Source organism: Sander lucioperca, chromosome 24 (genome assembly GCF_008315115.2).
Source record: "Sander lucioperca isolate FBNREF2018 chromosome 24, SLUC_FBN_1.2, whole genome shotgun sequence".
Taxonomy (NCBI): domain Eukaryota; kingdom Metazoa; phylum Chordata; class Actinopteri; order Perciformes; family Percidae; genus Sander; species Sander lucioperca.
The window spans coordinates 18,928,524-18,940,785 of record NC_050196.1 but is presented as its reverse complement, the minus strand read 5'-3'; the positions used below and the strand labels follow the sequence as shown (position 1 = coordinate 18,940,785).

General features: G+C 41.6%; 2 long non-coding RNA genes across 2 annotated transcripts in view; both read right to left on the bottom strand.

Annotated features, from left to right (window-relative positions):
• LOC118494429 overlaps positions 1-11,831 on the bottom strand; it is a 14,197-nt gene extending 2,366 nt beyond the window's left edge. Inside the window, exons 1-2 of the long non-coding RNA XR_004896558.1 lie at positions 11,718-11,831; positions 9,525-9,641 (exon numbers count right to left, since the gene is read on the bottom strand). This is a non-coding gene — a long non-coding RNA (uncharacterized LOC118494429). The remainder of the gene's footprint in view (positions 1-9,524; positions 9,642-11,717) is intronic.
• On the bottom strand, positions 2,885-5,185 carry LOC118494432. The gene is made up of 4 exons (XR_004896561.1): positions 5,168-5,185; positions 4,796-4,914; positions 4,209-4,313; positions 2,885-3,056 (listed from the first exon to the last, which is right to left on the bottom strand). It is a non-coding gene; the product is annotated as an uncharacterized LOC118494432 (long non-coding RNA).
• Positions 11,832-12,262: the final 431 nt, after the last annotated feature.

Below are 12,262 nucleotides of genomic sequence, written 5' to 3'. Positions count from 1 at the left end.
CAGACCAGATCCTAAACCCAGGATAGAGAGGCTGAGTGAATGTGGTGTTGAAGGTGTGGAGGTGGATCAGTGAGTCAGAGGAGACTGAGTAGAAGGACAGAGAGCCAGCAGGACAGTCCACATACACTGCTACTCTACCAGAGACAGATAATCTATCAGAGACTCTACCAGAGACAGAGGATCTTCTAGAGACTCTACCAGAGAATCTATCAGAGACTCTATCAGATAATCTATCAGAGACTCTATCAGAGAATCTATCAGAGACTCTATCAGAGAATCTATCAGAGACTCTATCAGAGAATCTATCAGAGACTCTATCAGAGAATCTATCAGAGAATCTATCAGAGAATCTATCAGAGACTCTATCAGAGAATCTATCAGAGACTCTACCAGAGAATCTATCAGAGACTCTATCAGAGACTCTACCAGAGAATCTATCAGAGACTCTACCAGAGAATCTATCAGAGAATCTATCAGAGACTCTATCAGAGAATCTATCAGAGACTCTACCAGATAATCTACCAGAGACTCTATCAGAGAATCTATCAGAGACTCTACCAGATAATCTATCAGAGACTCTATCAGAGACTCTACCAGAGAATCTATCAGAGACTCTATCAGAGAATCTATCAGAGACTCTAACAATGACTCTATCAGAGAATTTATCAGAGACAGAGGAGGAGGGTGTTCCTATGTTATTGTGACTGACAGAGTAAACACCATTAGAGTAGTTCAGACTCCAGGACTGATCATTATATCCAAACAAACAGTCTCTACTGTCTCCTCTCCTGCTGATTCCTCTGTAACTCACTGATATATGAACATCTCCTCTCCACTCAACCTCCCAGTAACAGCGACCAGTCAGACCATCTCTACACAGCAGCTGTTCCCAGCAGTCAAACCTCTCTGGATGACCAGGATATGGCTGATCCTCCTCCTTCACTAATGTCACCTTCCTGTTGTTGTCAGACAGTTTGAGTTTTCTGTTCACTGTGTTTGTGTCCAGTGTGAGTTCACAGGAATCTGACGGAGAGAAGGAGACACAACACCGCTGCAGTTATTAACCAATCAGCACTTTGATGATGACATCAGAGGGTTGAATGAGTGATGTCACAGTTTGATGAATGAAATTAAAAACAGACTTACACTTCCTCAGACCTGGTGTCAACCATCTGACTCCAGCAGGCTCCACCCTGAAACAAGTGTCCAATCATAAGAGAAGTTATCTCAGGACACTTTCCAGATAGAGGAGGTCTAAGTCAGGATTTTGAGTCAGCTCTCTAAAGGTGAATGGAAATGTGAACTGGATGTCCTGGTTGGCTTTGTCTTCAGCCCAGTCCAGAGTGAACTTCTGTGTTAAGACTGTTTTCCCGATGCCAGCCACTCCTGTTGTCAGCACTCTTCTGATTGGTTCATCTCTTCCAGGTGAGGTTTTAAAGATGTCTTCTCATCTGATTGTTGTTTCTGGTCTGTCTGGTTTCCTGGATGCTGTTTCAATCTGTCTGACCTCATGTTCAGTATTGACCCCTCCCTTTGTGATGTAGATCTCTGTGAACATCTGATTCAGAAGGGTTGATTTTTCTTCTTTAGCAATCCCCTCAGACACAAGCTGGAACTTGTTATGTAAGTTGGATTTGACTTTTCGCTGGCACGCAGCAAGAATCTCTGAATGAATAAAACAATTAAATCAATGAGGGTTTGTTCTGGTGAATGTGAGTGTGCACATTTCTGTATTCATGAAATCTATTCAGCCCATTTGATGACGAGGTCCTAAGTATGTTAACTATTGTAAAATGACTTATTATTCCTCAAAAACAACTGATATGTTGGGTGTCTCAGTCCTACATCTATGAAATCTTCATTGTCCAAATAAACCAGAAGGTATATAACTTAATTACAGAGGGAATTAATATTGCCCAAGCAGTATCTAACAGTGACATCAGTGTGTGCAAATTTTAACCAGCAGAGTAAACAAAAACAGTCTGATTTTGTTTCATAATTTTTAGTTCTCAGAGACACTTTAAATTTTGTTTCTCTGGGGATGTTTGGTAGCTTGTTCTGTTGTTGTCAAGACAACATACTGTATGTGTCTTTGTAGATAAGAGGGAGACATTGGTAACAAAGCTAATGTTTGTTGAAGACTGTGATATACAAGTTTGATCTTTGTTACATCTATTTTTCTTTTATTCATAATGATTATGACTTACCTGCAGGTTCATAGATGATGTCTGATAAATTCTCCACTAGATCATTTTGATTGATCTTCTTTAAAACTAATCTGGTCACATTAAGAGTTTTTATACTGTAGGTCTGGAACATCATATCCACTGTGTTCACCTCGTTTACATTCTCCAGTTTACTCTTTGGGATTGCTGAGACGTCCTTTAGGTGTCCCTGCAGGTACCACTTAAATTTGTCAAAGTCCTCAGCTTCCAAGTCTTCTAAAGTTCCCAAGATGACTTCTTCCACCTTTTGACATCCAAAAGATCCAAAAGACACCAAAAAGAACACCGTCAATTAACAGAAATGTTTTGGGGGTTTAAAAATACTCGGATTATCAAAACAGACCAGTTTTGTAGATTATGCTATGAGGACATTTGTGTAAACAAATAATAATTCAAGATTCATTCATGGATCATTAAATAATGGTAATTAATAAACCAAAAGTAAAGATTCTGCATTAATTCTAACTTCAGTGTTTCATCTGATACCATTGATCACTGTATCGTACTTGAGAGGCTCAGGCAGTGGATGGAAATGTTTGGATCAGCTCTGGAGTGGTTTTGTTCTTACCTTTCAGACATCCATCCTCTAAATATATGTCTCAAGGTTCTGTCCTGATTCTGATGCTGTTTGCTTTATACATTCAGGTCTGGTTTCTCACTCTATGGTGCAACATAAAAAAACATAACAATGACAATCTTCTGGTCTATAAAGTACACCAGATGATTGTGAACAAAATAGATGTAAAAGTAGTTGTTGTACATGTACAGACCATACATATGGAGTCCTGAGCAGACAGACCACTGGTAACTTCTGAGATCTCCTGGTCCTCTCTGTGGAGGAATCAAGAAGAATAAGCACACATCATGCAATGGTGAAGTCCCTTCAGTTGGCCTCAAAAAGATTTACTGCCCCAGATGAAGGAGTTCAAGTATCTCAGGTTTCCTCCTGTTCATTATGTACATCCTTCCTCTGGGAGAGATCCACCATCATGGCCTCTGTATCCACTTCTAGTCAGACAACACTCAACTCCATCTCTTCTCCAAAACAGCCACCCACTCCACTATCATTACCTGACTTGCAGACATCTAAACATGGATGCAACAGAACTTCCTCAAACACAACTGCAATGAATCTGAAAATCTTCTTCACTGGTCCAAACTACCCGCTCCACCCAGACATCAACGGCTCCATCCTTCACCCAGGTCCACAACTTCAGAATCACCCACCCTATTGTTCCTACCCCAAGTTAACCAGGTTACAAAATCTGCTTTTTTACACCTCAAGAACATTGACCGCCTCCAGCCATCCCTGCCCTCTGCCGCTGTCGAAACACTTATCCATGCCCTCATGACCTCCAGACGCGCCTACTGCAATAGCATCCTCTATGGTAAACCCAACAACATCCTCAATAAACTCCAATATATCCAAAACTCTGCCGCCCGCATGTTCACTAGCACCTGCCGCAGAGACCACATCACAAGCAGCAAAGCTGGAGAGACAGGTCTTTGCAGCTGCTGCCCCTCCCTCTGGCACACCTTCACTAATCACATCCAAAAGCCTTCTCTGGAGGTTTCTGGGAACAACAAGAGACGATATATCTCTATCTCTGTGTAGTAATCATTCTTGTACATATGGAATATGTAACAGAGTGGAGGCATAGTCTCTTCACTGAGAGAACCAAGGTAACAATGTAACTAGATGTCTTCTCTTGGTTTGTTTGAACAAACTTAGTGTGCACACAAAACAAGTGAATATTGGGCCGAACCAAATCTAAAACAACAGAAAATATTGTCTGATGAGAACAACTGAATATTAGAACAAAACATGAGTACATGGCAGAGTTTTGCTCTAAAACTGAGCTACAACACCAGAGAACGATGCCCCAAAGCTGATCAGGCTGGAAAGATGATCAACAGTGTTGGATGGATCAGACCAACTGGAAGGCAGCACAGTTTCTTTTGTTCTCAGTTTTAAATCCTCACCTTTGATCAACAGAGTGATGTCCATCTTTGGAGGCCACAGGTAAACCCTTAGACAGCTCGCTCTTCATGGACACACAGCTGGGTTCTGGTTCCTCCAGCTTTCTCCTGATAGAAACATAAAAACTGAATATAATCTGCACTGCACCCAGAACACGGTGCAACAATGGATTGTGGATACATTTCAAACAGTTTTTGCTCATTGTTTTGTCATGCCATCCAGGAGAACAGTGTTTTCACTGAAACACAACAGTTTTAAATGTAGAGAGTGAATTCATGTGAAACACACAGGTGGGCTGCATCTTGTAGACCACTATCAGATATGCATGGTAAGGAGCAGGTTACTTGTGGGTTGCCCCTGCTGTTCTGTTATTCTTGGCAAGGCCACCTGCCCTAGTAAAGGATTATGGGTGGCCTGGTTGCTAAAGTCCAGTTCAGACCAAAGAATCTGGACGAGACGAGTTGAAACTTGCAGATACTTGCAATGCTCCGGTCTGAAGCGTTCTGAAAGCTGCCAGTTTACACCAATGACTCACAAATGAGAATCTGACACACACTCTGTTGTGTTTTTCTCAGTTTTAAATCCTCACCTTGGATCAACAGAGTGATGCATATCTTTGAAGGTCTCAGGTAAATCCTTAGACTGGTCACTCTTGAAGGACACACAGCTGGGTTCAGGTTTAGGTTCAGGAGACTTTGGTATCTGCTGCTGGATCCTGAAACAAACACAGATAAATGGGCATATCAAAAAAAATATTTTAACACAGACAACAACTGTTTTCATTTATAATATTAGTAATGTTTGGTTGTTTTTAATTCTTATCTTTCATCAGCTGATAATCTAAAGAAAAAGAGGAAGCAGTATTTAATACTACTGATAAGAACTAATACTTATACCAAATATAATAATACAACAGACTATATACATAATTATTAACAACTGAACGCTAATAACGACTTACTTTTGGTCAGAAACACGTTTAAAATCCACAAAATCTTTTGACCGGTCGCTCTCGAAGGACACACAGCTGGGTTCAGGTTCAGGATCAGGTTCAGGATCAGGTTCAGGTTCAGGTTCAGGTTCAGGATCAGGTTCTGGTTCAGGATCAGGTTCAGGTTCAGGATCAGGTTCAGGATCAGCAGACTCTGGTCTGGTCCTGATAGAAAAACACATTTATTGAAGATCACATGTTCAGTTAAAGACTCCCTTCATAACATAACTGAGAAAATATATAATTAAGATAAAAATAAGAAACATGAAGAAACCCCTCCAACCATGTTCGGAGTGTTGGCGTTGCTTAGTTTGTCCACCAGAGGGCGCTCTACAACCTCCCTGTTGGCAACACCCGTGTTTAACCCTTTAAGTTTCATATCTTAGGTTTGTATTTTTATACATTTTATTTATCAGAACTTTAATATATAATAATAAGTTGTGACCATAAAACAAACAAGTTTATTTTTAAACTGCATTATCATATTATTTTAGTGAGGACTCATAAAAAACTACAAATAACTAATGTTAGGGAAATCTGTTGATGTTTTGTTACGTGTTTCTGGATTATTTAAAAAAAATATATATATCGGCCGATATGTCGGAATATCAGATTTTTAAATCATTTGTATCGATATCGGCCTTAAAACTCCTTTATTGGTCGGGCTCTAATTAAAATCAATAAAAATATCCTTTCTAAGATTCTACTTTAATAAGATGCCCCTGTTGTTCAGGAGGAGTTGGTTCTTTCAAATGTTGCTGACTTCATAAAGTAAATGGAACCATTTGACAGCCGCTGCTTTGACCAATCAGCTCCCTAGTTCACTCAGAGCTGTGGAGATCTGCCAATGAGAGGCTAATAAATAACTAAAGGAGACATTAACGCAGGAATGTCTGTAGTAATAGTACAGTGTAGTGCAGGGCTGTAGTACTCAAGTCCGGTCTTGGACTCGAGATGGTTTTTCTAGTCTTTTTCTGGTCTCGGACTTGTCTCAGTCTCTGCCACTGGTTTTGCCAAATATGGTTTTTGGTCTCGACTGAGTCCAGGGGTCTTTATTAGGGCCTGAGCAGTGAAACTGCAAGGACCCTATTGTTTTTGGTCAGATTATTATTTTTCCGATTCCTTCGTCGCATTTTTGAGGGGGTTAGAATGCACAAAAACTCACAAAAATTTGCACACATGTCACAACTGGTGAAAATTTCAAAGATTTAAAATAAAATACTCATATCCACCACTAGGTGGCGTTATTGCAGAAAAAACGAGTTTGGCCCTATAACTCCCAAACCGTACATCACACATTCAAAAACCATATATCTCCGCGTTCCCTGGATCCAGCTGAATCTCCTGATATAGGCCACGCCCATTTCTGCCTAGACTTTTATGCGTGAAAAATCAAGATTTATCGAAAACCTATTTGCTGAACTCCTCTTAGACCGTGCGACCAATTAGCATGAAACTTGGCAGGTAGCATCTCCAGATAGACGTGACCAAAAGTTATCAAAAGAACATTGCTACGTTAAAGTATGCGCATTTGACGACCAAACAAATTTTCCTAGCTTGCTACCACACACGTATCATATCATATCTCGGCCAAATTAAATGTTATCAGCAAATAACTTGAGATCATTGTTCAACATCCCACTACAATGCTCTGTACCAAATCTGCCAAAGATTGGCCATTAGGTGGCGCTATAATCAACGTTTATTTGTTTTGGCCAATAACTCGATGCATTTAAATGGCAAATTTGCAATATCTCTGCCAGAGTAAATGCAATCAACATGAAACTTGTGATGCTGGTTCGGCATGCCGCTCTGAGGCTCTGTACCAAATTTGGTAAAGATCGGCCATTAGGGGGTGCTATAGTCAACGTAGACCAGTTTGGGCCCTTTTACCCCTTCTGAGGTCGAGCATATAGGTCATATATGACGCCAAACGTCACTTCTGATTTATAACTTAATAACTTTATAATTATAACTAGTAGAAATATAGTCTTTTGCGAAATTCTTCATTTTACGAACAGGTGTTTGAGGACTTTAGGATGCACAAAAACTCTCAAAGTTGTGCAGCCATGTGCAGAATAGAAAATTCTTTGATCTGAATTCACATTTAGGCTTGGGAGAGGTATGGTCGCTCTATAGCGCCCCCTAATTGGTTTTAGCCCTTGGGCACATTTTTGACATGTTTTAAAGATAATTTTTGGGGGCTTTTCCATTTATTATAGAGTAACAGTGGATAGACATGAAAGGGGGAGAGAGATGGGGGATGACACGCAGCACAGGGCAGAAGGCCGGATTCGATCTGCGCCGCTGCAGGACTCAGCCAACATGGGGCGCACGCTCTCACTGGGTGAGCTAGAGGAAAACTCACAAAAATTGGGGCCCACATAAACACCTGGGAGCTTTGCGAGACTGTACAGCGATTTGGCCCAAACCTGTAAGCGGGCTCCATAGCGCCCCCTAAGGCGTGGAAGAACTTGGACATCGTTGCTCTACCTACTTTTAGGCTGTCGAAACAGGAACAGTTGTATCTTGGCAAAAGTTATTCCGATTTACATGAAACTTAGAATGTGTGGTCTACATGTGATATTGAGCCGCCCCCTATACTTTAACCACGCCCATCTACACAGACCACGCCCCTTTCATAACTTGTGAACCATTTAAGGTAGACTCTTGTGAGAGGTATCACTAAACTCAGCAAAGAGTTCCTATTTAATTGGTGATGGTTTGGCCCCAAATGTTTAAGCCACGCCCCCTTTAATAACTACTGACCCATTTCTTGTACACTATTGTGTGAGGTATCATTGAACTCAGCAGAGACTTCCCTTTTCATTGGTGACGCAAATGCACGGTCACAAGGAGCGGCGTCCGCCAGTACCCACGGGGAAAGTGGCGAGGGCCCATTCATCGCTGCTTGCAGCTTTAATTATGTTTATAATAATATTGGAGGGATAGTGAAACACTGGCCACCTGATAACCAATCACACACTAGATTATCTTCACACGCCCCCTGCATCTGCGTGCCCTGCTAACGTTATTGCCATTCATTTTCATTGATTCACACACACTGTAACAAACAAAGATGTCCGCCAATTCTACCGGTTATTGTATCCCGGTGGCCACCTTTTCCAGGTACCAGCGGGGAACAGAGAGATCACTCAGATCAGATTTTAATACCAGGTGAAAACAGGGCCATAGATATCCCAGAGTGCACCTGCAACACAGAGACCCTCTACAAGAAGACCACACACCCAATGAGACAACACTACTTCTAGTTTGTTGGAGGTTTCACAACAACTCACCTCAGTCTTCTCCTCTCCATTTCAATTTCCATTCCCCTCCTCTCCCATTCACGAACTAACTCCTTCACACTTTTCATCGTTTTAATCTCCCTTTCAGGTCGCCTTGTTTATTAAAGTAGTGGTGTCTCCATGGACCGGACCCTCTTCCTAGACACACAGCTGGGTTCAGGTCCAGGTTCAGATTCAGGTTCAGGTCCAGGTTCAGCAGGATCTGGTCTCTGATGGGTCAGGTAAATAAGGACATTTGTAGGAGTCTAAATGTCATTTTTGTTTTGCTAATTGGCATACAACAATTCCCTTTACCATTCTCACCTTCTCTCTCTGGCTCTCTGCATAATGTTTTGGAAGTGTACTTTATGGTTTGTTGTATTTTTTCTTGTATAAAGTAAATATTAAACTTTTACCGTGTGGTCCTGTGGATTTTTTAATGTGGATTAAGACGAGGAGATTTAGAAGAGCGTCGAGCTACGGCTTCATTCTGTTGAAACCTACAACATTTAGTAACTTCTTGTTCATTTAATTCGTGCATACTAATATATCTGAATGCAGGAATTTAGATGTTTTTTTAACGTTTTTTAGAAGTTTTTTCTTGCGACCAAATGATTGCTGAGAGTGTGGTCTACACCTACTCTATTTGTAGTGTGTCCTGATTAGGATTGGACACTACAAATAACATGTAACTTAATTTGAACACAACGTTGCATCATAAAGAGTGACAGCAGGAGAAAGGCTTGGACCCCCCCCATCTTCAATCTCAGCCTTCATTTAGATCTCAACTACACAGCTGTAAAGTTTCCTGACTGCTGCCTCACGGTTGGGACAGACAGACGTAGAAACACCTGGCAAAGTATTTAAAAGTAGTAGTTCTTCTACAACATGGAGATTTATCTTCAACACAAGAGTCCTGAACACTTTCTCAGGAAATAAGAAGAGAAGTAGAAACATTATATTTAACATTACAGAGCCAGAAACTAACCCTGAAGAGACCAAAGACTAACGTGGTGTTAAAGTACCAAACAGATACTTACAGTTTCTTCACACAGTCCAAAGAGGTGATGAAGAAGAGTTGATGAAGAAGAGTTGATGAAGAAGAGTTGATGAAGAAGAACTCAGGTGAGTAGTTTCCTGATGAGTCACAGCTCCACCTGTCAGGAAGCAGATTTTCACAATAAGAGCTTTGACTCTTCTTCTCTGTGTAACTGTGGTTGTTGTTGTCAGTGTGTGTTTGTTCTTCCTCTGTCCCATCATGTTTTACTGCTGATTCAGACTTTGTGTGTAAACTGTGAATGTGCAGAGTAACACGCTGTCAGATAAATGGAGGACAATAACAAGAGGAGCCACTTCTTAGAAACCTCTGTCAGCTGCTGAGAGGTTGAGTCAGGGAACAATCACCACTTGTATGACGAACCGTTTGAATAATTCAGTTCCACTCCGTGATATGCGTTTACAGATTTATTATCCATTTGAAAATAGGAAAAAACTAAAACAACATAATCTAGTAGCATGAGAAATGGCCTACTGTATGAACGTGGATGTGGTGAGTTGTTCACCTTTGAGTTTGCTGTGAAACTTGCTGTCAACAGAAAATGAAGACCCCAAACTCGCTCCTCTCTCAAGCCTCCACCATGCAGGGGCAGAGATGTATCAATAGAAGATGATTATTGTGATTAAAGCAAGTATTCAGACATGTTACTGCAGTAAAAGTACTAATAGCAGAGTGAAGTTCCAGCAGCTGGCAGAGCAGATAACTAACGTGGAGAGAAAACAGACAGACTCTCTGCTCGCTGTTCTCTGAACTCCACATTACAGACAGCACATTGAGGGCTGGGAGCGTTTCATCATTTAACAGGAGAACCAGAACTAACCGGTTTCTAGCTGAACTCAGGCAGCTTCGTCAGGAGGAGGAAGAGGACAGAAAGAATCCTGGAGAACCAGAAACACTCTGACTAAAGAGACCAGAGGAGCCAAGAGGAGCTACACTGAAAAGATGCAGAACAAGTTTTCAGCCAACAAGGCTGCGTCAGAGCAGACAGGCCTGCAGGACCAACCCGTTTTCACTGCGATCTCGTAAAATATGGACATTTGGACTGTCAGCGTCTGAAGCTACGAAAAAAGTGACCTTTGGTGTGTTTGTGTAACGTACCGGGGAGAGCAGCAGCTACACGGGGTTTAGCGAGTAGTATGTAATAGGGAGGTTGGTCGGGGGGGTGGATGGGTCAGACACAGGACTTTCACCCAGGAGACCGGGGATCGTGTCCCGTGTGTGTCTTTAACTGTCCTGTTATAGCCGCGTGTCACGGAAACGTAAGACCACCCACAACCTTTTCCTTAACATAACGGCGTCAAAAAGGACGCCAATATTCCCGACCAAGTGTGTTTAGTTAAAGCGCGTTATATGACGCTAAAGGAAACTTTTAGCGTCAATAACAACGACAAAGACACCTGACCAAGGGTCCATATTTCACGAGATGGGAGTGAGAATCTGTTGGCAGGACATCAGCTGCCTGATAATAACTGGATGGATTATCATAGAGAGGGCGTGTCTGAAGAGAAGACTCGGCCCAGAGAAACATTTCCATTCAGATACCTGGAGGTCAGAGGTCAACAGACCCCTTTGAAAATGGACATGCCAGTTTCCTCCTCGCCAAAATATAACCTAACTTTATAACCTGTTTCAGCTTCATCAGGAGGAGGATGAGGAGGAGGAGACAGAAATAATTCTGTAGAACCAGAAAGACACCAGAGGAACTTTCCACACGTCGAGTTCCAACATGTTTAAAATGTGATGAACAAACTTTATCGTTAAACAGACTCAGTGACGCAGTGGAAGAAGTACTCCAAACTATTAATACTACACGGTGAAAACACTCTGTCCTACGTCCTGCTCTGTTACTAAATGTACTTGATGTAGAAGTAGCAGTGAGAGAGCTGATTCTCTGGAACATTACATCATGTTTTACTGCTGATTCAGACTTTGTGAGTAAACTGTGAATGTGCAGAGTAACACGCTGTCAGATAAATGGAGGACAATAACAAGTACAAGCTTTCCTTCTGAGATTAAAACAAGTATTCAGACATGTTACTGCAGTAAAAGTACTAATAGCACAGAGTGAAGTTACAGCAGCTGGCTGAGAGCAGATAACTAACGTGGAGAGAAAACAGACAGACTCTCTGCTCCCTGAACTCAACACAATATGAACATGAAGAAGTGAAAGACTTACGTACTCGACTACTCTGATTGGAGGGTTTCTCACGCTGCAGCTGGACCTGGAAGACCTCTGGGACACCCAGACATCTTATCTGACAGCAACACAACCAACCTGTTACAGCTTCATCAGGAGGAGGAAGAGGAGGAGGAGGAGGAGGAGGAGGGGGAGGAGGAAGAGGAGGAGGAGGAGGAGGAGACAGAAAGAATCCTGTAGAACCAGAAACACTGTGCCAACAGAGATCAGAGGAGCAGTAACTCTTCATAACAACCAGCAGTGATAAACAGGAAATTAAACTTCAGTTAAAAGTTATTTTAACTGTTAACAAACAAGGACATGATGAATTATAATGTTACTGATTATTGGTAATGTTGTCATCTGTTATTTTAGAGAGAAATACCAAAATAAAGATTAACCCAACTAACCCAAAGTCCCCAGTTAGTCTTCATCTCTGAGCTGGTGATGACATCATGGTGCCCTCTGGTGACATCATCAGGAACTACAAGCAGAGCTCCACCAATCATATTCACACATTAAAACATGTTTACAGATTTTATTAG